The sequence below is a fragment of the Varroa destructor genome, unplaced genomic scaffold (genome assembly GCF_002443255.2).
Source record: "Varroa destructor unplaced genomic scaffold, Vdes_3.0 BEIS01000004.1, whole genome shotgun sequence".
NCBI lineage: Eukaryota > Metazoa > Arthropoda > Arachnida > Mesostigmata > Varroidae > Varroa > Varroa destructor.
In genome coordinates, this window is record NW_019211457.1 from 43,489,666 (window position 1) to 43,516,341 (window position 26,676).

General features: G+C 41.1%; 1 protein-coding gene across 18 annotated transcripts in view; it reads right to left on the minus strand.

Moving 5' to 3' along the window:
* mAChR-A (muscarinic Acetylcholine Receptor, A-type) overlaps positions 1-26,676 on the minus strand; it is a 272,404-nt gene that overhangs the window by 150,054 nt on the left and 95,674 nt on the right. For 3 of the 18 annotated variants that reach the window (XR_015326107.1, XR_015326104.1, XR_015326103.1), the window contains 2 exons: positions 3,302-10,809; positions 2,717-2,851 (listed from right to left, as the gene is read on the minus strand). The exons of 11 other annotated variants lie outside the window; for them this stretch is intronic. The gene's annotated coding sequence lies outside the window, so the exon portion shown is untranslated. The remainder of the gene's footprint in view (positions 1-2,716; positions 2,852-3,301; positions 10,810-26,676) is intronic. 4 more of the 18 variants (XR_015326106.1, XR_015326108.1, XR_015326105.1 and 1 more) reach the window with 4 other exon arrangements.

Here is a 26,676-nt window from a genome sequence, read left to right on the forward strand (position 1 = left end):
TATATAGAGTCATCAATTAAACAAACTGAAATATACTCAATCAGTTAATTTTATCTTTTCGAAATATTTTCAGATGATTTTTGGCTTATGAAAACGTTACGGTTCTATTTTACATGAGCATCTACATACGTCGCCAAAGACACTGGCAAGTATGTTTAAGCTGGTGGCAAACGATGTAACATGTAAAACTGAGCGTATCTCAGCGATTGTAGACATGATAACCCGCTGTAATTGTGATTGATTATGAACAGCCAGTGTGTTCTATCTGACACCAGTGAGCTTAAGTGATCTGAGTATTTTCTGATGATTTTTGGCAATTTTTACGTAAAGTGTGCAGATGCATGCCACTGATTAGCAACTTGCCTCGTCAAAAAATTTACATAATGCTGTTAAAGTGTTTCATTTTTTTTTCAGAATACAACCGCCGTCAACGTTGCTATTGGGCTGCCGTTAAATCTTCTCTGTTTTGCAACGGATAAAAAAAATGTTTTGTGAAGTGGGAGGTATATGTGATTATTTACGAGCCCCAAAAAGATAAGCTGGCCCCGTATAACGTCCTCCAAAACAGAATGAAAGACCGTGCTGAAAGTTACGTTTTGCCGCGGACTCAGGAAGACTGTTCAGGGGAATAGATCTCATGAAATCTCTGTTGAATACTCGAATAACACGAGCCCATCTTCATTAAGTAAACCAAGCGAGAAACTGGCAAATCTCATTTTGAAATTCCCAGAAAAATGCCCATCATGCTTTTAGAGGTGTTGGCAAACGATTTTCCGAAAACTGTATCGTGCCGAAAGTCCATCAGAAGTTGTAATGTATAACTTCTGGTAAAACATTGGGAGGATACATTTTGCACAGGGAGTATTAGAGCAAGGGGCAGTATGCTGAGGGGAGCACAGTGGGAATAGTTCCCTGTCCGTGACTACGCCTCCAAGCACGATGGGGCATTTTGTCAAAAAGCTTAGATTATTATTAGCCTACTGGCTGCCAATAATGTTGAGGTGTTGCTGTGGTCTGCTAGTCCAGCTGATCTCAATATCATAGATCATGTCTAGAAAACCGCGTAGTCACGCGTCCGGAGAAAACAGAAAATAGTAAGTATTCCAGATATCCGTAAAAGGATCATTACTGTGTGGCGATACGGTCTAAGTACAGCGCAAAACTACATCACAGGTACGCCCTAAGGGCAGTTATTGCCGCAAGAGGCGGTGCCACAAAAAAGCACCCATGTTCGCACACGCTTATCGCTATAATACATTGTTAGCAGTTTGCAGTCTTCAATGATTTTGATGATTTATTTTGGATTCTTCTTTCATGTGCGCGGCATAGCAGCAAGCTCGTGCGTTTAAACGACCGAACCTCACTTGGGCGGATCATTAAGGTTAATATATTGAAACAAGCTCTCCAACGCTCAGGATGGAATCTTCGAAAACAACGATGGACAGAAAATATTCTATATAGGTTTGTGCAGTTTCCGGATACATTAACTAATTGTTCTTAATGCCAACCGTTATTACTCTATCAGTAAAGGTCTCATTTGTACTGAAAAGACTATTTTCAGGTTCAAATGCCGAGCATTTCAAGCGAGACAGCCATTTTGTCTTTGGCGTCAACGCTTAGTGGCAGTATCCAATCAGTTGACCTATTTACACCTTAAGCCGTGCTGCTACACAGACCAAGCCTACATGACCACCCACAATAATTATACAGGTTAGCTGTAGGACAATCGACTTATGTTCGTTCCTTTACTATGTATGTGACCTTCACGCAAATTATACCTCTGTAGAGTATTTCACAACGACTCATTATCAATCTCTGGTGATAATCTTTTTTAACCCACAACGGGTCGCAATTAACGACCCACAGACTATTTTTTTCATGCGCTAGCTAACAGTCAAAGTAAAAAAAAAAACCTACTATCAGTCCACACAGTTTTTTCCCGACCCAGTTCCAGGGCCAGTTCTATTATCTGTCTAGATACTTTTAACGTGCAACGTTTTTGGTAATAGCATGTTTAACGGATGGCCTTTTCTCTTCTGTAGCTAAAACCTTCGGATGCTTCCAGCAACTAACGGCGGTCAACAAGCGCAATATTTGGAGGGCAACAGTAAAGAGCAATAGTTGACGGGACCACATCGCGTATTCGATGCTGTCTTCGAGAAATAACGTAAGATCTTTTCTTGACTAGTAAGCTAACGACTAGCATGAGTCGGTCGAGGTTTCGGAACAGCAGAGCCTCCCGTACGCTTACCAGTTCACTATGCGCTACGGAACATGGCGAGAATAAGAATATATTGGCTCTATGCTTTACGGCGAAAGGAGCACAGGACGGCGTTGGTTTCGAAGAGAATTAACGCTGGGTCAGTGCATCTAAGATCTCATCAATAGCATCATGGCCTTTACGAGTGGATAGATCCAGTCGTGTCAACCTTGCAACTCTGTCGTTGCCTAACAACATCGAAAGATGGCGAAGCATTAAATAACTACGAAAAACAATACTCATCGGCCTGTGATATATATTTTAGGTGTATAAGACGTTATAGTTCTCATTAGTGTACCTGTTAACACTCTTTCCCTTTAGGGGAAAGATCCTTACCTGTTAACATCGTTTAGGGATGTTGACGTATTATACTAGATCAATTACACATATATTAAAATAATACGTGCAGTAAGTCATGCAGAAAAATGATGTACGTATTAAGTGGATAAACGGTACCAGTCATAGCGATTTGCGACAACGATAATATCCTGGGTGTGCCGCTTACATAATCTATGCAAGTTTGAAGTTCCTGCGAGACGTCCCTTCGAATGTAAAGCGTTCCGCTGAGTCTAAGCGGATCAGAACTCTGTGCTGTAAAATGCAATTTTAGAAAATACATGCCGTTGAATCTTATGCTGAGTCCTTTCGAGTAATTTAATAGATACCAGTGTAACCTAAAAGTGTGTGATTAGAATATAGGCAGATATACCTACCCTTGCATTGAGGTAAAACTTCTATAACGACACACAATAATGTGTTAGACGTTCAACACCCTCACTAGGTAATTGTGTATGAATTTGACGAAAAGCAAAACTACGAACAGATAGATGGTACTCGCCTAGACGCTTTCTGATCCGTTTTCAGATCACGTCGCCTTTCTACCGTATCCATTGTCTACAAACTGCAAGTTGAAAACTTCACTACAAACATGCTCCCTAGAAACGGCAACTATCATTTTGGCTGTTCGCATAAACCGCATGGCAACTTTTGAATCAATCTGTATAATTATGCCAATTGTACGATGTGCTGGATTTTACTTACGTTGTATCGTGAGTAAGATCTTCTGTACGGAACGGAAGGCGGGGTTCGTATGTGCGTACAATATATTCTCTCGGTTGGCTAGTCGTTTATTTGCCGGACACTAAAAGTGCCCTAGTTCGGCAATGCCAATGGTGCTCGCATCGTGCTGTTGTTACCCCGAGGTGCTTCGTTGTAGCCAATGTAACCGAATATAGTATTCAGGCCCTTTTCTTTCCGTTTAACGCAACACAGGACAGCTCTCGTATTCCAGTACGAGCCGGGCAACGGAATCGGCATGTTTAGCTGGCTTGATTTCATAATGCTCTGTTCTGGCAAGAATACGATATTCCACTCTCTGTGGTGTATTTGTACACCTAATGACAGCATAAATGATGACGCCAGACCTTGTAGAATACCGTTAACACTGCATTCCAGATTGCCCATTTTGTCGTTTCTCCTCTCAATGATTTCATTTGACTCAACGGTTTCGATTGAGCGGACAGTCTTTACAACTCATAGCGTTTGTTATAAATGTCGTCCACCAGTTGGCTTTTTCTCTTCCAAGCTTTTCTTCTTAGTACCGACCGACTGCTGAATAGATCTATGAATGTTATGAACACATTATAAAAGCTAGTACGTGTTACGATTTATCGCGCGATGCAGTGAGCGGCTAAGTTGAAAACCCTGTAATTTTTGAATAAACAAAAAAACCTATTCCTCTCCTCTACACTTCCTTTTCCCCGACCCCGTTTAAATTTTTCACGGGCCTCTTTACTTTAACTGTATTTACTATACAGCGAAGTTTTATTGTGCCTGCTGGGCTTGCGGATCATGCTTTCGCAAACATGGTCCCAATGCATCTGTTGTATCTATGCGTCGTTCGTATTTTATTTATGGCAGTCCCTCTCGCCAAGAGCTCTTTACGCAAGTACCCGCATAGGTTCACTGGGGTCTGCAAAGTTCCCGGTAAAATGGCTTACTTTCCTTTACTTTTCTCCTCTGGCCGTCAGCGAACGACAGTACTAATAGCCTAAGACACGCGGATAAGCCGACGGGACGTTGCACCGACGCAAGCCAAATGTGACTACATGCATTGGATAAGTAGCCACATGTCGCATTGGTAAGTGACAAAGTGACGAGATAGGTCGAGGGACGAACAGAGGCTTATGTGCCTGCCAGCAGCTATCAAGCCAGCGCAGACGTGAGCATTTGTCACCGCGTAGAAAAACGGCGGGGGTGAAAATCTGAAAGTTGAAAGCGACGATTTTATTTGGAGTCTGCTCCGGGGTTTACGGAGAGGCATATAAGTAGAATTTGGCAGAGCGATATACGTTGCAAACACGGGCGATGCAGTCAACGTAGGTACGACATAAATATCCATAGTAGATCGCACTTAGGACCAGAGCAAAGTACGTTATTTGAACCAGCCAGGTTAATACCAGAAACGGGAATGCCAATGCAGCCAGAGGAAGCGAGCAAAAAGAAAAGTGGTACTGCGGGAATCACTTTCCAATGTGAAAAGTAGGTTCGCGGCTGTACACGTACTCGGCTACCAGCTCAATCATCGTAGAGGATCATACTCCTACGCCAAGTTATAGGACACTACGACAACCAGCCATCGTGCTGTCACACGTCACGACCAACGATGGCGTTAGGGTAGGTTATGATGAGGATTTCGTCGTTCCCGCCCACAGCAACTACGAACCTTTTACTTTGCTGTTCTTCATCTGGATAGTGATCTGTGTGCCAATAATTCTTCGTCTTGAATGTCAGTTGTGGTACTGATGATGACAGCGTAGTAGCTGTCGTAAAGACCATGATAGCGTACGTGCGGCCGCAACTATAGTCGCTATAGTTGAAAGATAGAGCTTACATGGCACAGGCTGTATGTACGGAGACCTTCCGCCTGGAAAGTGGCATTGCTGGCTAACAACAACAACAACGTTGGTCAACGAAGACATCTACAGATGGAGTGGAACCGTGGCATCTGAGAGGAATGAAAAAGAAGTAGCTAGAAGGACTCGGACAACGACAGGATGAGACTGAAATGCTGGCACATAACGGGCTATACACAGCGACACTCTATGCTGGCCGAATGCATCAGGCCGAAACAACGGCGGAAGAAGCAGGCCGAAGTTAACAATGGAAAAGGTAAATCGGAACATTTCGCCGACGCCACACAACAACTTAGATGACAGTGATAGCGATGATGATTATGGCCGCGATGAAAAGGGAAAACAAGGAAAGCTGAAATGCAACAGACAGCGGCTAGCCGAGAAAATAGAATAACGCACGCTTGACATTGTGCTGAGTTTGCCTTCGCCGACGGTTGTCTACCTCTGCCCGCTGGTCCGTTTGGCTGTTCAACGTCAGAGATGAAATTTCCTTCTCGCGCACCTCTGGCGGAGTATCCAGCAGCGAAAATAATCGTTGGTTGACTGTGAACGAGCGAACATTGGGGGTACTGGGTAGACTAGGGCCAAGTCAAATTCGAGATACGCATATTGCTCACTTACTTGTCTGCTCGCTACGACATCCAACTTCTATATAAATTCTTCGCAGACACTATGCAAAGGATTGACAAAAAAACATATATTACTATACAGTTTGTCAGGGTTAGGGGAACGATAGTGTTTCGAGGGAGGAACGAGAAAAGCGACTGTGGATACTTGCAGTAAATGGAGAAAGCAGTCTAGAACAGGATTAGGATTAGAATATAGGCGTGCACGACGTGCAAGCAAAGAATTCAGTTTATAACCCAATTATTCGTTGTACAGTCCGAGTTGAACGTATAATACTAGACCATTTATTATGAAACGTGACATAGTGAATTCTAATTTTTTCGAGTTTTTTTTCACAGGCCCAGTTCTTCTGTGATCAATCGATGTATGCGCCACCATTATTATCAATTACATTTCATGATCTGGATGATAGTTCGTGTATTTCACTACTGTCGAAGTATGTCGTACGGGAAGTCTCGGAAAACAATTTCGATATTATATTGAAATCTTCCTATTAAAACATGGTGAATATTTGAAGGGAAGGGATAGTCTGTATGAGCAATGTCTGGCGAGTACGGTGAACGACAGGGAGCCTCTTGTTGTAACTTCTGCATTTTAGCTACTACGATTCTTGCAGTGTGGGGTAGGGTCTTGTCGTGCAGTAGAAATTGTTTGCCTTTGTTTTTTTATTCTTGGCTACAAAATATGAAGTTTTTTTATTTTTTCTTTTATTATAGCCTCTAGTCGTTATGAGTGCGTTTTCATCGTAGTCAATGAACCAAAACTCATGATGCCCTAATGGACAACACCTATATTGGACCACCAAGCAGGCACCATCCATTGTTGTAGCCCTATATTTGCTTTAAGGTAATGTCCCGCTAGTTCGGTTGCACCTACTCAACAATGTGATTGTTTGTAATTATTATAGGCAACCCATTTTTCACTACAAGTCAAAATTCGGGCAAGAACGGGTCGCTATTGCAACGCGAAAGTAAAAAGAAGCAACCGTCTGTACCTTTCGTAATCACTGAATCTTTTTTCCTTTCTTTTTCAATTTGACCGACGTACGCAAAAGTGGCCTATTTCCCTCACAAGAAGTCTTCCGCAAGGACCTTTTCCGGATCCAAAGCTATCTTTCCGGTTTTTTTTTTCCAAACCAATAACTCACCGTATCTCTACTAATAGAACCTTCACCGAATACGAGGTTTTTACCGCGAGCAGTCTACGCACCAGCAGTACTGAAATGGAGCTCACATTCTTAAACAACCTGACTTTTTTTTTATTTTCCACGGCTCACTACAATTTGCGTGCTGAAAGTCCAGATGCAAATGAAAAGACCAAAAAATTGGTTACGTATTTTTAAAAATGGGGCGGACGCGCTAAGGGAAGACTTTTAACAGGTGCATAACTGGGAGTATGTACGTCAAAATTAATTTTGAAGAAGTCTGACCTGCCGCCTTTTTTTTTTTTTTTTTTTAAGCTTCGCCTTAGAGTAATTTAGAATCGACGAAGAACAGGGTAGTTACAACCGGGGACTATTGCTTGTAACGACCTTTTAGACTCCTACATGCACAGCTGACGAAGTAAAGTTTAGCTACTCAAGAGTGACACGTGATACAAAATAACGATATTTAACTATTTAATTATGTCAATACATTAGCTTATCAGCTGTTCTATTTCTTTTAGACATTGCCAATTTTTATAGCGTATATTTTTTTGTTAGGCACTTTACGGTGCTAGTCTGCAACTGCGTGATATGTTATTAAATCCTAATCAAATTAAATAACGAGCACCTGTAACTGATAGGACAAATTTTCATTGATGGCTCTCTCAAAGAAATCCCTGCTCTTCCCAAAGTAGACTGACTCACAACAGAGCTAGAGATGATAGCAAGAGTCCAACGAGCAAGCGGATACGAAATATTTTTTCAACAAAAACTACAATACAATTTTAATTATTGTGTAGAATTGTGTAGAAATTTTTATCTCCCCCTGTATAAGCGTTGATCCTTTTTGAGGCATTTATTGGTGAACCCTTCAGGGCCGATCAGTGTTGACTGAAGTCAGAGGGCTCCAATGCTACGCTAAATAGCACGGTGGAGAAAGAGGACCTTATTGGGAGAGATTCGATGCTAGCCATGGTCGACAGGTTAGCCCCTCATCCGCTCATTGACAAACGATAATTGTTTTACGGTCTGGTATGCTAGCTAAGACAGTCATCTTCCAAGGGCCCGATACCGATTTCATCTTCGATTCCGGCAACGTTCTGGCTCCGGTTTGCCCCACCATTCCGATAATCTAATAACAGAAACCGTTAATAGACAATGCGATATTTACGAACAAAACGTTAAAGAATTAAGGTGGCTGTAAGTTGCGGCCACTATCGTAGCCGCTACTCTCGCTTTCTCCGTTTGATAGCCAGGCTACAGTTAAACTCATTTCAAGCATGTTGCTGCCATTCTGTTGTGCCACCGTTTTCGATAAAAAAAAAAGCTGCGTTGAAATTAGAGTTTGGAGTTGGTGTGTAGCTTTCGACGCCGGCTACGGTTTGCTGCCCTGATCCGTTTCTAACCCTCTGAACTGTTTGTGGCCAGGTTGCTCTACGTTTCACCCCTAAACTTTCACTTGAACCTTAGCTTCGTTAGATAAGGTTCCATTATCTGATTCGGCAATCGTTGCCGATGCCAGCCGATCTGCGAGCTAAGCCTTTTATTCTTCATATATATGCGTAAACATAAAATGCGGAATCGGCGATATCGTTATCCATATGATGCCGGTCTCAGTCACGTGAACATGGACAGCAGTGGTCGGCAGAACATTCGTCGGCACAGTCTTTCTTCTGACTTGCTGTTGGCTATTCTAGTTAAGGACAACAGGGTAGCGTATATGTCGGATGCGCATGCGTTTGTTTGTGGAAGAGGATACTGGAAAATTACTGGCACATCAACAACTTGCTAGGTTAATAATACTCAAAAGGGTGTTGCTAGATGAAAATTCTGATTTTCAAATCGAACCATATTGAATCGGTATCCCGAACAGCCATTTGATTTTGCCTAAGATGATTTATCAAGACCTGTGTTTCTTCAGACGCGTCGGGCCCGTCAGGTGAACACGTTTTACTCCAGCGAATGTATAAAGTTGTACAAAAATGAAGTAATTGTGTGTGTCAAAGAGAATCAAACAATTAGACAAGAACGAAAGACATCATTTGAATTTAGATAAAAGTAAAAAAGAATATAGATAAAACATAAAGACGTACGTACTCCAGATTGAACAGCGATTTGTATCGATTGATTAACTAGAATACTCGTGAACAGTTCATGATTAAATGTATGTAACTAGATAAGTTCTACGGATCTGCTCACTATATACCTGTTTGTTTTCATCGCGAGAACTATTTTATATATTTATAAATACATGGCAGATAGTTTAGATGGTTGTTGTTTCCCGAACCACATCTCTCCAGGCGATCCCAGGATCCCGTTAATGTAATGAGCAGGTGTCACTCTAATCCGTGATACTACAGACGAGCATAATACAACAGTGAGGCTTTTTGTGGATTTTCGCAGTATCTGAATTCTATGATTGTCCATTTATTTCTCTGTCCACTGTGAATTGGCGTAGCTAGTTCATTTGCGCCAGTGAGATGGACCGCAACGCTATAGCTCATGGCTCAGAAATACAGCGAATTGTTCCGCCTCTATTTTTCAATCTAGCTGTTAAGTTACCGACTTAATGGTCGTAGTCATATTTATGCCAACTATAGTTTACTTATTATATGTGAAAGTTTTGTGGCATCCAAGATGCTACCATTAGTTGCGTTTCCAACAGAGGCCCTGTAGTAACAAAGATACCTCAGTGTGTCACAGTCTATATCTGTATATGTCAGAAGTGCTTACACCTTAACGTTAGTGCTATTTCTCGTAAAAGGTGCCTTCTTCGCTATTCTGCTATCGGTAATCGATAGAAATAATCTTTTTTTGCAACGCAAATTCAAGAAATATTCGAATGCTGATATGGGTCCAAGTTCCATATATTGAGTGGAGAAAAACATTTAGCGAGTACGAATAATAAGTAAATGAAGAAGTAGGCTTAAACGAAGCTTTACAAAGGTTGATGTCTGACAATGACGTGGCAAATTGTGACGTGTAGTAACTGGAGCGCTAAACACCACGTATATTTACAAAGCAAAGTCTCTTAGATGAAGTGTACTTACTCCACGCATTCGAAGCTAACTAAAAAGTAATCATCTCAAACTTCCGCTCCTGCTCATAGAGCATAATACAACAGTAACGGAAGAAGGCTACGGTGTGACCTTTCATCCGCGAAATTGTTTATTATGTTTACAGCATTTCAATGTTGAATTCGCTTTTTACATACTCTGGTCTTGCTGTTTTCATAGGCAGCAACTGCAATCAACTTAAAATGCCCCTTAATCGGGTGCATACGACGAACGGCATCGTGATTCGTAAAGCGACCCTTTTATAGTTAGTACTCAGCAGCTAACACAGTACACTCGTCTGCTCGAAGCTTCGTGCAGCTCTCTTGATAAACCCTTTACAACAGGTCGCGCGTCGTTTGGTCGATTCTTAAAGCGGGCCGTTGCCTATTAGCGGATTACGGATACGAAAAACTCGTGCTGTTATGTTTGTTTGACACGTAAAAGAACGGATCCAAATTTATATTAACATAATACAGACATTTGTTTCGTTGCGTTAATTTCAGATTGAATTGACGCTCTATATTGTGCCTATGTAATGGGGTAATGCAACATTTGGTTCGTGGTCTTTCTAACGCTTAGCTAAGTACCGAACGAGAAGGAGATCTAGCCGCCGTCGTCGTCGTCGTCGTCGTCGTCGTCATCTTCACCGGCTTTGTAGAGGCAAAGTCGCCCCGCGAAGCTATGCATGGTCTTGTGAGTCTTTTTGTCAAAACTTTGGCTCAGCAAGCTCGGCGAGAGGAAAGAAAATCGGAAGGTACAAGATTACTGATAGAAGCGAACAACCGGTAAAGTGGCAAAAACCCAGATCTGCAATAGACATAGAAAACGAAAAGAGAGAAAGAATCTTCTGAAGGAAAACCATGCAAAAGACACATAGCTCTTGTAACGGGAGGATCTAACGGAAAAAATCACATCTGAATATACATCAAGACGGATGTGTTCCAGTAAATGTACTTTGTGCACCCTTTAATTAGCCTATATACGAAGTGATGTTCATCCTTACGCCCTATTATCTATTATAATAATTAGCATAGAATACAATAACTAACTATCGGCACCTGTCAAATTGTGTTAGTCATGAAAGACCAACATTTTGAAGCAATTCGCTTTATTATTTCTACCCTGCCCAAACCCAACATTTCTATTTGTCATCCGAGGGTCAGTGATTGCGCGTTCTATTAAGTTAATTGTGACCCTTCTATCTACGCTACTATATCCGGCCGAGAAAGAACACACAAGTTTGTTTTAATACATTTGGCTTTAGTAGCAAATTAAAAGCTGACCAGCTATATATCCACAACACAACCCCTTACTCCTGCGTATTTCTCCTCAGTTTGGGGACCTGGGACGGATATTAAGCAAAGTCTACCGCCGACCTAATTCGTGTTGTCGATAGGCTCGAGATTCAAAGTGGAAGGAGAGGAAGCCAACTGTAGAACAATAGTAGACCTCACAGCCTCTGAGGCCTATTCCATTTCCACAGTTTCCTACGACCGGCTTCTTTCTCTGGCCGACTTATAGCAAGACAGCATACATACGATAGAGAGTATATCTACAACCGAATTTTCGGTTCATTAACCCGTTCATTCAATATTGAGACGCCGTTAGATTGTCGAATAACGGTGCGAGAATTGATAATGCCAGTCGTGGAAACGTGGCTGGCCGTCAACTTTAGTGCTGACTTGTACAGGACAACAAACAGGGGTCGACATCTGCAATGGAGTGTGCTGTGCGGGAGTCGAACGCAGAGATGCGTAAATGGACGGTAAAAAAAAAAAGTAAAATACAACCAAGTTTAGCCTAGGCTAGTGAGCCATGAACGTATCGTCTGTCCATATTTATCCGCTATCGCGTACAGTGAAAGAAAGAAAAAAGGCAGCATTTGATTATTGATAACCACTACAGCGGCGCCCCCTGCATGTTGTTTTCCGGTTAGATAATAATCTATGACCCACTACATGCACAAGTAATTATTAAAGATAACCTAATGTTCAAGCCATGCATATGTCCTTGATTCTAACTAACCCCCCACCAACTTTAACTGGGTTATTCCGTTATCAAGAACAACGTCAGTTTAATTTAGACCTTGACGCGTAGAAAATTAATTGCATAGCTGATGAAACTTTTCCTGACCGTTGCTCTAGGGGCAATTTCGATTTCTCTTGTATAAAATAAATGACTGTTTATGCTTCACAAACGGGTCGTTTCACAAACTATTTCAGCATAGACGGGAGAAACGTCTCACCCGCTCTCAAACGTTACGCAACAAGCCAAACTTTTCGGCTTTCGCTATTATATTAAGATTGAGTATGAGCTCTTAAACCATTAATGGGATCGCCTGACCAAGATCAAACTTCGTTGGAAAAAATACGTCGTTAGAAACCGCTATCAGTATTCATCCGTACAGCTCCAACGACCTATGTACGGTAGCCCACATGTTCTTCACTGAACATGGAGCCTGCTTCAGTAACAGCTATAGTTACGTTAATATTCCAAATGTTACTTTTACTACAGGTTCAACTGATACAGTAACCTCATAACACGAACCTAAATACATCAAATGACGCTTCCTTTCGGCAGAACACTGAAGACCTTATCCTTCTACACACTTTCTATAACAGAGATTTACGAACCCTGGCTAACAAAAAGTAATTAGCTTATGTAAAAATAACATTGCTATGAATTGTTCACGCGCTAAAACATTGACTGCATGATATTATCAGCGATATGCGCATCGTTTGTAGGGAATGGCTGTAGTTTTCAACATCTCTCGCAACAGTGACCGTCTCCTTCAGGTATATGCGTGACTGGAATCCTGCCCGGTTTATAATATTTCAATAAACTGGAACAGATTGAGGGGTTTGCTTAACCTTAGCAGTGTGTGCGTTAGCTATTGTAAGTTGACGTTTTATTCGCTATAACTCCCTGTCAAACTCTCGGTTTTCTCATTCGAATTATATAAACGCCCCACCATTCTTCAACGCGACGTCACATGAGCGTAAATAATGTAGGCTAGACTGGAGTCAGTCTCCTGCCTGGCTTTAAGGCCCGTTTGTGTGTATGTGCATGAGTGCTATACACGTATACAAAAGAAAATGTATCATTTCACCGCTATGCCGCAAAAAACCCACGAGCTTACTTGTCGGCCACCGCATGAATTTCCATATTGGTAGCAATTACAGTTTTTGAGATCTTAATATTACTTTCGCTGATAGTGTCAGTTACTTTTAGCGTAAAGCCCCGCCCATTGACATATCGATGTTTAGCGCACTTATATTTACAACGTTTATTTGCTCGTAGTGACGCAAGCTCATGGTAGAATTTTCACATGTCATTGGTGATACCCAACGAGACTGTGCGATACGGTCTTGTCGCCTAGGCCAATTTCAGTTCATTTCAGCGATTGTAACTAAGTCCGTTCCTACCGAGACCTTCACGGATAGCAACACCAAAACATACGAATACAAAACCATACAAAGAAGGACCACTCCCCCCACCACCCACATCCACACACACACACATACATACATAGACATGTGTACGTAGTCTGCACATTCAGGCAAGTGATGCTTGCAAGACGGGACGCATGTCTATGTATGTTCTAATACAAAACCATACAAAGAAGGACCACTCCCCCCACCACCCACATCCACACACACACACATACATACATAGACATGTGTACGTAGTCTGCACATTCAGGCAAGTGATGCTTGCAAGACGGGACGCATGCTGAGTGACCCCGAGAGGACTTTGGTCATCTGACAGTGGGCTGCCAAGACCATCCGGCCTCGATCACTGCCTGGATACCGATAGGGCGGCAAAAAAAAATAATGTAGAGCATCGTAACCGTAAAGTAGGACGCCAAAATGTAGGGAACGAAAGGTGGAGTGTGTTCATGGAACCAACAACGAAAAACTGGATAAAAGAACTATGGGAAAAACATACTTCGGCAAGTATGTAAAAATCCGGGGAGAAACCTAAGAAAAAAATAACCAACCATTTTCGAATGAAAAACCTCTAAATGTTAGATACTTATCAGCATATAAAAACACGTGTGTTGATTCCTGCAGTAGAATAACAATACTTACATGAGCTAATATGCGACACTACTATGTATCGATAAAAAGATCCGATTAGACATTAAAGCTTTCACAAAACCTAATGAAGACTCTTAAATGGATGAAGTATATCTTCTCGTTTTTTTCGGGTGCGTAACTACATACCCTTTTCAGAGCATATATAACGTTTTGCAGGGCACAAACGCAATCTACGTAGTTAATGTTCTGATGGGTCCGAGCACCAAGACAATCATATCTGCGCTTAAATCTAGGTCAATAATAATGTAACAGCCTATTGATTTGTCCAATGGTATCTAGAAATCCTTGAAATATACCCTTTTTCGGTACGGCAGTTTCTACGGTACTGGCTTCAAATAAAATCAGCTGGTTGGAACCTCAAAAATGAAGTGTCCGATAAGCGTTTTTATGACTCCTTACTAATTGAATGAAAATTATATCACCAACGCGATACGCAAGCGATTTAATGTAAAATGTATGTAGAATTCGTCTAGTATATGTAGCATGTGGGAACAAGAATATGGACACGAAAAGCAGCCTGAAGAGAACTTGTGGTTGTCTGTTTCCTAAGACAACTCGCCATTCTAGAAAAAAAATAACAGAAGCGAAGAGCTTATCGTTTTAAGAAACCCATTCTAGTAAAGGTTAAAATTTATATCTTGCGTAGTGCAGTGTTCTGCCTGTAGTTTATAAAGACTGAGCAGGCGGCCCACCATGAGAGGCAGGCTGAAACTTGGTGGGAATGGGAATTAACAAAAAGCAGTGTAGGTGTGTTCTGTTACAAAAAAGGACACGCTTGGTTTGCGTTCGAATTCGGGTCTACCCAGTTTAACGTAAGGGCAGAGCACAGCGGAATTGGGCATTGAAAGAACGAGTGAAAGAAACTGCCCGGGAGCAGTGCACAGGGTGATTGGCTGTTTGGTCTATATGTTGTCTCGTCGTGCCGAGCTAATTCGGAATAGCAAGTAAAACTGGTCACAAGCGAAAACCAACAAATCCAAGACAGACACGTGTCCGTGAACACGAAAGGGTTTTGGTAAACGATGTGATGCTAAATGCGACTGTCGGGCAACTCGTTTCGTGTATGACAAAAAGTGCTATATCGCTAAAGGTTTATCGGTAAGAAAAAAATAGCTAGCTGTTAGCAAGAGGGATATTATCGCGGTACAGGGAGTGTGAATTGCGCTGCGGTCATCGCTTATGCCTGTGCAGCTTTGGAACTTTACTAAGAACTTACGACGTTTTCCTATTCTAAACGAGAGAAGTACGGCGGAAAACATTGGGCCTTCGAAAAGCAAAAAAAGAAAACAAGGTCGACGTTTTCTTTTCACTTCTACATATCTAGCCACGTAAAATCTGTATCAGGTCGCTAACATTAAGCAATAAACGGACTTGGGCAAGCTGAATGCCATAGTTTTGTTGGTCGATCTTTCGAAAAAAACATTATTATTTATGCTTTAATATATGCAAAGTCTACCAATGAAGAAGACATTTTATTTGCTAAGAAAGCCTAATTGCTTTAACCGTGCATGAGTTCAGTTACGCTATATTACAATGTTGTCAAAAAAGCTCTTCGAACACTGGAGGAGGCCTTATGCCAAAGGATCCTCCCTGGTACTTACACCCGCGTGTTAGTTATTCCTGCCTATTGAGAGAAAACAACTACGATAGCAAAGGTAATATTAGCGTAACATTTGCACTTACTCTACACTTATAGTCATCCTCGCACGACAGACCTAGAGCAGAGCAAATATCAAGGTTCCTACGTTTCCCGATACTGGTTGCGCTTATTAAGAATAATTTTTTTTTGGAACAATTATTTTGCGTCTATCGGAGCTAAAAAGTAAACAAACCCAATAGGGCAATAAATTTCACAAAATTCTCCTGACGCGTTAAACTGATACAAAAGGTTTTATCAGAATTCTGTAAAAATGTTTTTCAATACGCTAACATGCTTCACTTAGCATGTCCAATCGGATTAATGTGTTCCATCAACACGTTTAAGGTATCGACTCATATAGATAAAATCGTCCTTGTTTGCCTCGTCGATAGGATGGCCTATAGAGGCCGCGACTGAATGTCTTGGAAACGGCCAATATTCGTTGAATTTAAACATTCGTTCTCTGATAACTGAGACGACTAGGTCATCGGAGATAGCCGGTTCAAGTTTTTCAGTTGAACAGAGGCTTCGCCAAGCGGCATGGATTTATGTAAATAATAAATACAGCACGTTTTTTTATTAAATTAAACGAAGAGCAACTAAATCAGAACGGGGCATACTAAAACACTAAAAAGACCTGGAGATAAGCTCTCTTCTTTTTTTCAGATAAATTTTAACCAAACGCGGCCACTTACAAGCATGTTTATTTATAATACGAAAAGCCTCTTCGCTAATGTGTATTCTCTGTTCAGACAGGAAAAACTATGAGGCGTTTGGCACATGCTTAGTATACTCTACAGCACTAGAGGTAGGTACATATCCATAAGCGTCAAGGCCTCGTTGGCAGATGGACTTACGAGGCTTTGTACGGCACGGCACATCTTATCGATGAATTGCTGAAAAAAAAGTTATGTGCTTACCAAAGGAATAATAATTTGAAAGGAGGAACGAAATAATTTGAAAAGAAATACAACTAACGAAAGTAGGAGTAGCTAGATTCACAGGCATGGAAAACGTTCCTGCGCGGCCGGATTCAGACGGAACTTCGATCTTGCGATGAACGCAGCTCGTCTGACGTGCTCGGGAAAACCCAGATACGATGACCTCGGTCAACTGATCTGATGGCATCTGGGACTATCCTTCATGAGCTCGTATCACTATTAGAATAAGATCCAGGCTGGTGTGGAATGCTATATAATGTAGAAGTGGAGGATTAGCCAGGTGTAATCTCCACGGAACCAATCGAACCATTGCCTTTTATTAGATAGCTTCCACCTCAGGCGGTGTCTGGCCATACGTAAATTGCATTACCATAAGCAAATCAAAGACTAGGATGAAGTTTATACATTACTGAGAATGTTATTGAAATCACTATGTAAAGAACCAGCTCAAAAATGTCAATGCAGCTGAATTACCCAAACTATTGTCCAAGGCCTCGTCATGCCAATGAAAGTTACCCGCCCCGATTTAATGTATGACTGCTGCTGTCTTTTCCAGTTGTTAGAACAAGCGTTCGAACTCAATCGAAAAAGCAAATCTTAGCTCTGCCCTCGTGCTTTTTTTCTTGAGCTTCAGGGAGAAAAAAGGGTCACATCGGGCTGGTTACTGGTGAAGGAACAGAGGTATCGAGTTTTTCTACAAAAAAAAAACACGATATAAGTATTGACGTGTGACCCCGTGCAGTATTATACTGGATACCCTGTTAACCCAGACTTGGGATGAGTTTTAGGTTTCGTTTTTAAATAAACAGCACTTCGAAATCTTCTTCAAACATTTTCGTTATACTGCTTAGTAATGGCTGAGCGATTATGCGTTTATTCATAATGAAAGCCCTTTGATAACTATGGAATACTAGTATTTTTTATCTCGATCTTGCATATTTTCTAGAGCTAGACGCGCTGTTGATTTAAGACACTTTCGTTCGTCATGAAATTGTTGGTAACATTTGTAGGCTTGGCAAACAGGCAGGTAAGCATAGCCCCACAGGTCTAGGACGGGTTGACGTTTAGCCGATGTAAGCCTGTAATTATTATTTTTGTAAATGCATATAGATGATATATACGGAGCATCATTGAATTTCGAATCGTAGTGCGTGTCCTTTTCTCACTTTTTAATCTTTGAGCTGGGACCATCGCGTGCACTTAGATGCATAGACCTAAGATGCTGTATTTGAAGAAGCGTTTGTAATCATCTGCCCGTGGAGAAAAATTATGTGTATATCTATGTATCAAAAAATCACTCCTAACACCAGTCCACATCTCTCGGCTGTCCTGACTACGCAAAGAAAGTTGATAGCTACAGGAACATTGAGAGTGTTCCATTAAATTTTGATCGAATCGTTGGCTAACCATTTGCCAAATCACATTACGACCAGTCAACTCTGGTAATAGAGATAAGCAAATTGCGGAGTAAATTATTGACTCTGAAGGCGTCAATGCTCGTAGCGTTTACCACCAATCGCAAGTGGAAAGGTAAAACGACGTACGTGGAACGTGTTGTGGCCTCGCCGGTTCCTCTAATGGAGACACCCTTCGCCTCGATCTACGGATCTGAAGAAGCTTGAGATTTAAATGAATAGAGGAGTTAGCCTTTCAACGTCTTGCGTTTCGTCAAACTACTAAACTATATATAAAATGGTATTTTCTAATAAACAAATTTGCGACAATATGAAGGCTAAAGCAAGTGAGTGTAGAGCACTCGTTTTTGCCTACTAATAGTGAAGTTACCTTCTCTTTTGTGTAAATGTAAAAAAAAATGTACAAGGTGTATGGATAATTTTTTAAAGGCATTAGTTTGCTCAGGAAGTAGACGAAGGAAGACGAGCAATTCGCAAGTGACTCTTAATAAACCTAGAGTCAGATGGCTCCCCACAAACGTAAGTTCCTGCAGCAGCCATATCTACTGTGGTATGAATTCACCCCTTTTGTCAGCACCGCCCAGCATAAAGATGGAAACACAGATTGCTTCCATCGCGAACTTTGTGGGTGATAGTGCCATTATAAAGGCGCTAATCATTTATCTATTAGCACATCATCGTTGGTCTCGAATAATATTCGGGTTGCGTGCAGTGCTGCCACTGGAAACCAAGGCATTTCTCAAGCGGTCCTTAGAGCTATTCGACTGTCTCAGTCTGTAACCTGTACTTCGCTAAAAAGAGAACTTAAGTTGGAGTCCAGGAGCAGACTTGAGTGCGCAATGCTTACTACCAAATAAATTACAAACCACGAAGCCAGACAGGTCAAAATGGGCATGGGTCTACAAACTAGTTCTGTCGGCAACGCGATGATTCTTCATTACCTAATGAAATTTTTCATTAGGTAATGAAGATATCGGTTCTAAATTTTAAGCGCCACCTAAAGTAAAATTCCATTAATAGAAATCGAGGTGTAGGCCAGTTCGAAGATAGGCGCGTTGCAGAACTCGATCAACAGCGAATTATCATTTAGCTCCGGCACTAAAGGGGCATTTTCAATTTGCAAGACTTTGGGGGGCTCTAGTGGAGGAATAAGGGTATGTCGTCAGATGGCCTAACGGAAAAAATAAAACGTTAAGTCAACAAAAGGGTCTATTTCAAGCTGTTCAACCCAAACGAACCAAAGGATGTTACAGCGAGTGTCTATGCACCTTCAAACGAACAACAAGCTCTTAAACACTGGTAATTCTAATGTAAAATATGATAAGTTTGTTGTCATACAAATACTTTTCATAATTAATTTTCATTCAATTATAGTGCAGTTAAGTTTACATATATACATAGATATAGCATACTAAGGTTTATTAGCTCTCTTTATTATAAGTCTGGTTTCTCGTGCTCTGTAATAACAATGCATCGGCAATAGTAAAACCGATGCCATGTTAATTCTACGATTAGAAGAACTCCTTTATATTAACTATACTGATCCTCAATACAGGTATTACGAATGAATGGGGTTGATTCAATATATCCGTCCTGAATATTCGATGTCCCATGGAACACGGGGTCCATATCCTTAAACAACATAGCCAATCTACGTCTTCTACAATATATATTTGACCTAATATTGCCTTCGGTTACGTACAGGTATAAAGAAGTTGTGGTACTGACAGATGGGTTAATGTTCTCATATATGTATCGAGCTACCCGCACGGTGATGTTTATTTTGGCTAGAATAGAAGCTTACTACCGCTGCTAGGCGGTCGATCAAAAGGGGAGTTGACGGCCGAAAGCCGAACGGACTCGAACGAATGGCTCAGTCGTATTAGCCTCACTCGGTTGTATAAGCTGCTGACATCTTTTACAACCACCACCAACGAGAAGTGACGCGATCGATCGATCTGATTTGTTCCCGGAACAATAGGAACAGGGTGGGTTGAGACTTGCGACAGACGCACGACGCTATAGTGGTCTGAACAGGTGTCCATAAACAAACGCAACGCCTATACTCTCTTGTTATTTGGCGAACTGCTATATTAATTAAGTTGTGTGTAAGGTTTCTCTGGAAACGTTATAACCTGCGTGTTTAAAAATTTAGTTCAGGATTTCGCCACAAAGGAGCAAAAAAGGAGGTTACAACCGATCGGAAAGTGCATGCGACAGTTAGAAATTTAACCAGAAATTTATGCCCGATTAACAAAGGAAGAGGGTCTATTTTTTTTTTTTTTTGAAATGCCCCAAACTGATTTATAGCTATCGGAAAATTGTATTTTTCCTATAAATGTTAATACTGCTCTATTTAACTGTAGATAGGTGTTTGACAATTTAAAAGAGCGGCATATCTTTCTATAGCTACATGCAAATATAATTAATTCTCCTGGTTTAAATATTAATATTCACCGAAACAAATATAAGTGAGCAAAAAAAAAAAACTAAAAACCGTCCTCAGAAAGAAATTTCGCATAGCCGCAGTGCCATAACAGAGTTATTCAAGTTAATTTATTCTACTAATTATACTTTAACTGCCAGTCATCTTTATTAAGGTAGAAATGAAGCTAACGTAGGCCTGATGCTCAAAACTTGACGTTGACTGGTAACTGAGTAATTGCGGACTTAATTCGTAGAATTTATAATAACTTGCTTTACGCGAGGCTATACCATTTTTATAAATAAGTAGCGCGCTAGACACATGACAGTGGTAAAGTATATAACGTATAAGTTTTAGCTGTTTTGTGTGAACATCAATAATGGGTATACACGCCCAGCAATGTAGTAAATAAAATTCAAGGAAGAAATAAACCAAAGATAACTACAAGTTGGATCGTTTTCAGCTTTAAATCGTTTGCTTCAGCAACCCCAATATAATAGTATATTAACTTACCGTAATGCAAAATAGGAATAAGTTAACATGACTATAAAAAAAAGAGCTGATCTCATATACGAGCTATAGACGTATTTAGAACATCACCTCAGAATAAACCAAGACGGATATAATCGTTATGTTATGAAACGGAAATTGCCAAGTTACTATGAGCGATTTACTGCTGACGAAGTATCGTGTGTGAAACTTGTATTATACACCTTATAGGATACGAAAAGAAGAACTTCTTAGTTATTTATTCGGTATAACGACTAGTTCACGCTGGACGCATGCGCTGCTCAGATGCAGCGGCAGAATTTAATGGTAAGTCACGAAGTCCATCTTAAAATAACCCACTAGAAAATGGTTGCCCTACTAGATAGGCTAATTACTGTGAAAGTTTCTTTAATATGTAACATACAATAATACTGATATCTCGGCTCCCTGTAAAGTCAATGCCAATCTGTTTAGAACTTCTGTTTCTCTCGCGCATATATTCCTCGTTTGTGGGTACTCGCAAAGCTCTCGCTCGTGCTAACTAATACCAGCCAGGCAACTTGGTCCGCTTCAACTTAGCCGTAGCAAGATCTACTATGTGGAGTCGTCTATAAAGGCAACAATCGAATAAGTGGAGCAGTCAACGGGATTTCGAAGTCGACATTTAATAAGAGTAGAATTAAAGCGTGGCTCAAGAAAGCGGGCTTTTAGCCACGGTTGACCAAGGGAGCAGCGGGTCAACCAGTCCGGAGATAGCTGAACTACGTGGCCCACGTACTGAACGACCTGAACGTCACGAATAATAGTACGTTGCAGAATTTGAAGGCGAGAGTTTTCCTTGAGAAGAATCGGTACGTCAGGATGCGTTCTTCTCCAAGGAAAATTCGGCGTTAGATGAGTTCAACTGAGGACCATATATGGAGATATTCGAATGATTTGATGAGGCGTGATGCTCATTTAAGAAAGCGCGGGCGAAGTACCCAAACATAATGTGCTACGTTTGCCGAAGAAGAAATAGTGGCCATACGAACATGTTGCTTGCACAGCATCAGTTCATCAGACGCGCCAGCTCAGGAGCCGTCGCTGGTCGACGTCTCTTCGAAGAGAGGATACTATCTCGCTCAAATCAGATAAAAAACGGGGGTAGAAGACTAATGATACTTAGAAAAACGTTTGACAAATTATACGAGAGGGCGATTTTAATTCGAGCTTGTATCTTTATGCGCTAAATCGGAATATGTGATCTTCTATGCCGTTAATTCGGAGAATACATACAAATGGGCAAAAGTTCACTAAAAGTTATTAATTTTGTCATAGACGCAAAGTGGTACTACAATTTGATTTGAGTTTTGTTCGATTTTTAACATTTCATGGTTTTTTCTTTTTATTTTAAGGCTCGTTCGGAGTGAATCTATCGGGGCAAAAAATATCGTATAATTTAATCGGTGTCCGATCAAAATTGTTCCGTGTTGGTTCAACTCTTCGAGAATTCATGGCCCATAAAGGAAGTTACTTCCTACTACATTTCTCTCTCGAGTTGCGCATTTCAATAGTTATTCTGTCAAACATCTATTACATAGAAGGGATGCTCTTGTAATAGTCCTGAGCACGGCCCGGCATTCGACTCGGTTCCCTAAAGGCTTTTATCACCTTATTCTATCACGAAAAAAGGCCCGATATTCATTCACCAGGTAACCTTGCCTCTAACCGTCTTCTAAAAAAAAAAAAAAAATACGCATCATAGCAGGCGAATATCGTTTGGCCTTCCGCGTGAAAAACGATCACTGGTAAATTCAAGGACTGCGGAAGTGTTATTATCAGATGAAAACCGTACGTCGGTCCCCCGTATTTGTAACAGACATTCATGTGCTTCATCAGTATTCGATTCGTCAAGATCTGAATTCTGCTTGACAAGTTAATTTGTCTGACAAAAACCACGTTGTAAGTTCGAAAGCATGTACCATCGCCTTGGTTATTTTTCTTTCAACAAACAATCACAATGATAGCACTATACTGATTATGCATTGACAAAAGATTTTAGTCCGGCAAAATCAAATAGCGCCACAGGTTACCTTATACGTCCGTCTCGCTAGCTAATTGTTGCAAAACTACTAGTTACATGTCAACTATCTGCACAGCTACTTCTCTATGTTCATATGAATGGGACACCTATTATAGGAGTTTGACTCGAATAAGAAAACCCAGCTAAGTGATTTGGACCAAAAGAGGCTTAATCACCAGGTTTCGCCTAAATGGAGAACTATACCAGAACACAGTCAATCTATCTAGTCGCCCTTGACGTTATGCTTATTTCTAGCCCTTTGGGACGTCGACAGGTAATCCGATAGAATCTCCGTTCACAGTTAAAGAAAATAAGTGAGCATGGCAAAGGTGCAAAGCAGACTGCACGAGGCTAGCTACCTAGGTAAGCAGATAGGTGATACGTAAAGCAAGAATCCTAAGCTGTAACAATAGCCTGCCAGTGCTTTGCTTTCTATCTTTCATTGCAGTAGTCTCTGTCTGTTCAGAGCTAGTCCCCAGAAGCCCGCTGTCACTTACCGACGATAACCTCATAATAGCCACTTTGCCCTTAGCACAGTTACCGGCTATATGAAACGATGACGACGACGACGACTAGCAATAACTAAGTAGCGGCAAACGTGACTGGTAGGGATGAGAAGATCGGAAGTCTAAGAGAAAAACAGGAAAAAATCTAAAAAAGTTTTAGAGAGCCTCTTACGGTCTTCGTAGAAAATAAAGGCATGAAGGCAAATAAGGAGAGATGCTAGAATAAAACGCAGAAAGAGTGCGTTCCGTTGAGGAAGCGGTAAATAAGAGCGAAATAATAACGAAAAAACAGACACGTCTTTGTCGAAAAGGATGGTTTGATAAAATTTCTTTGGCCGGAAGCAACGCGTCAGCTGGAGCCGGATCAACGGAAAGACAACTCACAGCAGCGGGAATCACACTGTGGAATCCAACCCCGTCGGGGTCTTCGGAGGTCGTGGCTCGGCGGTTGCTAGCCGCGGCTTGCCTGTACCCGCCATGCCACCTGTATGATGAGTCAAATATAGTCTATTGGTTATTGATAGACGCATTAGCAGCAGTGGTACTAGCAGCAATGATATGAATAGTTCCTGCATGACAGAAGCAATCGTAGACGCGGCGGCAACAGCTAACTCTTATCGCAGTTATGGTGGGCACTGTAGTGGTTACAACTTCGGCTTCACCACAATGTAGGCAGAAGGCAGAGATTGCTGCAAAATTCTATTGGCTTACATCTGCCGTGGTGGGATTATACGGTCGTTTATCGTGACTAGAGTCGAACCAACGTTGGTAGCTGACGGAACGGCATCGTGGGTGTAAATACGCTTATAGTTGAAGCAAAGTCTTCGAAGCACACCTAACAGGTCGCGCGTCTGATTAATCCTGCTGGCAACAACTACTGAAACGAAGAGTCGTCTTGAATGCACTTCCCTACAAGATAGCGTGATGACAGTATCTCTGTAGAGTCATCGCCAAGGACAAACTATTCTTTCACCCGAAAAGATCGACAAAAATCCATCACGAAGGCGAGATCAATCATGGGTTAGCTGTTCGGTCTCGTTGCTCAGCCGGAGACGGTATCGGCACAAGTTGGAATGCTAATTCGTTCAAAATAGGATGACATCGCCATACTTACACCAACTGTACGTAAAAAAAAAACCATAAGAGAACGCAGACCGCTGTACGCAAATGCACCGTCCATAGCTCGGATAACCTACCGGAACGCTAGTTTGCTCGTAACTATCTTTGCTCAAAAAAAAACCACCTACTTTAGGGGACCGGAAATGACCCAGATTCGCAAATAGAATTCTGTCCACTAAATACTTCCGTAATACTGAAGATCAGTTTATGCCACAGCGTTCGTTCCGCAACCTGGTACTGTTTGATTACAAACGTGTACAACGCTTCATACCGACACCAAAAGACGGTGTCTCCGACGTCCGTAACAATACGGCCTTTCAATTACAGACACGAAAAATAATGAATGCGCTCTTGTCGTTCGGGTAAGCTTTCAAATTGATTGGAAACAGCTTTATTAAATAACAGTTAATATACGACCAAGATAGATTTTTGTTTAGATAGAAATCAATGTTATGTTCTACATAATACGCGTAATATATTCTACCAATTTTTAGCTCGTTGTTTACATTCAGCCCAAGTCTTACCAAGTGTGAATTAATTCAAGACCTATCTAAATGGAGGCTATTTTAAATGTACAGGTTCTCTCGCAATCCGAAACTCCGATCGGGAGCCGATTCCAAGATGTCTAGCGCTTTCCTTCCTACACTTTTCCTTTAGCTCCATAAGAGCTTAGGATAATCGAGCGAAAAGGTTTTTCACGACTCATCAGTACGATTCTAAGAACTGCGCAATCGATAGATCAACGCGCAAGTTTAGTGCGCAATTTTCCTCACTGAATTATAAGTTGATGTTGACTGAGTAGTCTTTACAAGTGAATGATTTATTTTTCTTTAACTTATATTACCTATAATTATAGTTGATTACAGATACAATGTCAAGTTTAGAAATATGTTAACGATTTTACGCAAGCAGCAAGCCAACTAGATATATGGAGACAACATGTACGTATAGACATCAAAAAGGTGAGAATTGCCCAGCTTATGCCATAACGAATTCCTATCCCGTTGATAGAGCATAAAGACGAAAAATTATATGTACCGTTAACTGTTTCATGATTAAACTATTTGCATTAATTACAGTGTTTCGAAATTCTTCGTTCTACGAAACGTTATCCTATAGTCATCGCCGTAATCAGCCTTTCCATTAAAGATCCCCGCGGCCGATGAGACACTCTAAAGGATCTATTCTGCCTGTCGACCAGCAATCGAATTCGAAATCAGTGACGCAATCCATTGCGTCAATTGTGAAGTTCGTACGTAGGTCTGGCGAATGAGCACGACCATCAGAGGACTTTTCTATAAAGTTGTTCTGGGGGCTTAATATTCATACCATGATTATAAAACAGATAAGTCGTAGAATCAGCTGATTAGTACGTTGGGCCAAATAGTGCTCGGTTGTATGTAACTTGTCGATTAAACAGCAGCTAACGGCAACGATAGACCTGCTCGCACATAGACCAGAGACATATAACCACAGACGAATTAGTTGACGTTGACCAAATCTGAAGGAGGAGCAAAGTTTTAACTTGGGTTACAATCGCTCAGGCCAATTGGCGTATTTGATTAATAAATAAGAAGAGACATTACAATGTGCAAAATCTTATGTTATTTGCCAAACACTTTTTATTTGTGAAAGGAACGCAAAGTATGACCGCATTGATAAAGCGAATTTATTTTGAATGGGTTTCAAGGCTTGACCCATTGTGGAGATCAAGAACGACCTTAACGGGCAGTTTGAGCCCGCTCGTACTCGAGCTTAATGAATCTGTGCATCGAGCATGAACGGACATGAAATATAAATTTTTTAAATAGTTTGTGGCGCCATTACTGATTATGATTATCGTTGTTATGATAAGTCTATTTTTCCTGTCTGCAAATGACGACATCCCCTCATCGTCGGCTACTGGCCAATTACGGTATTTTATTCCAGTATACCCTCGCATCAAATCTATTCAAAGCTAGTCATTCCGATATATATA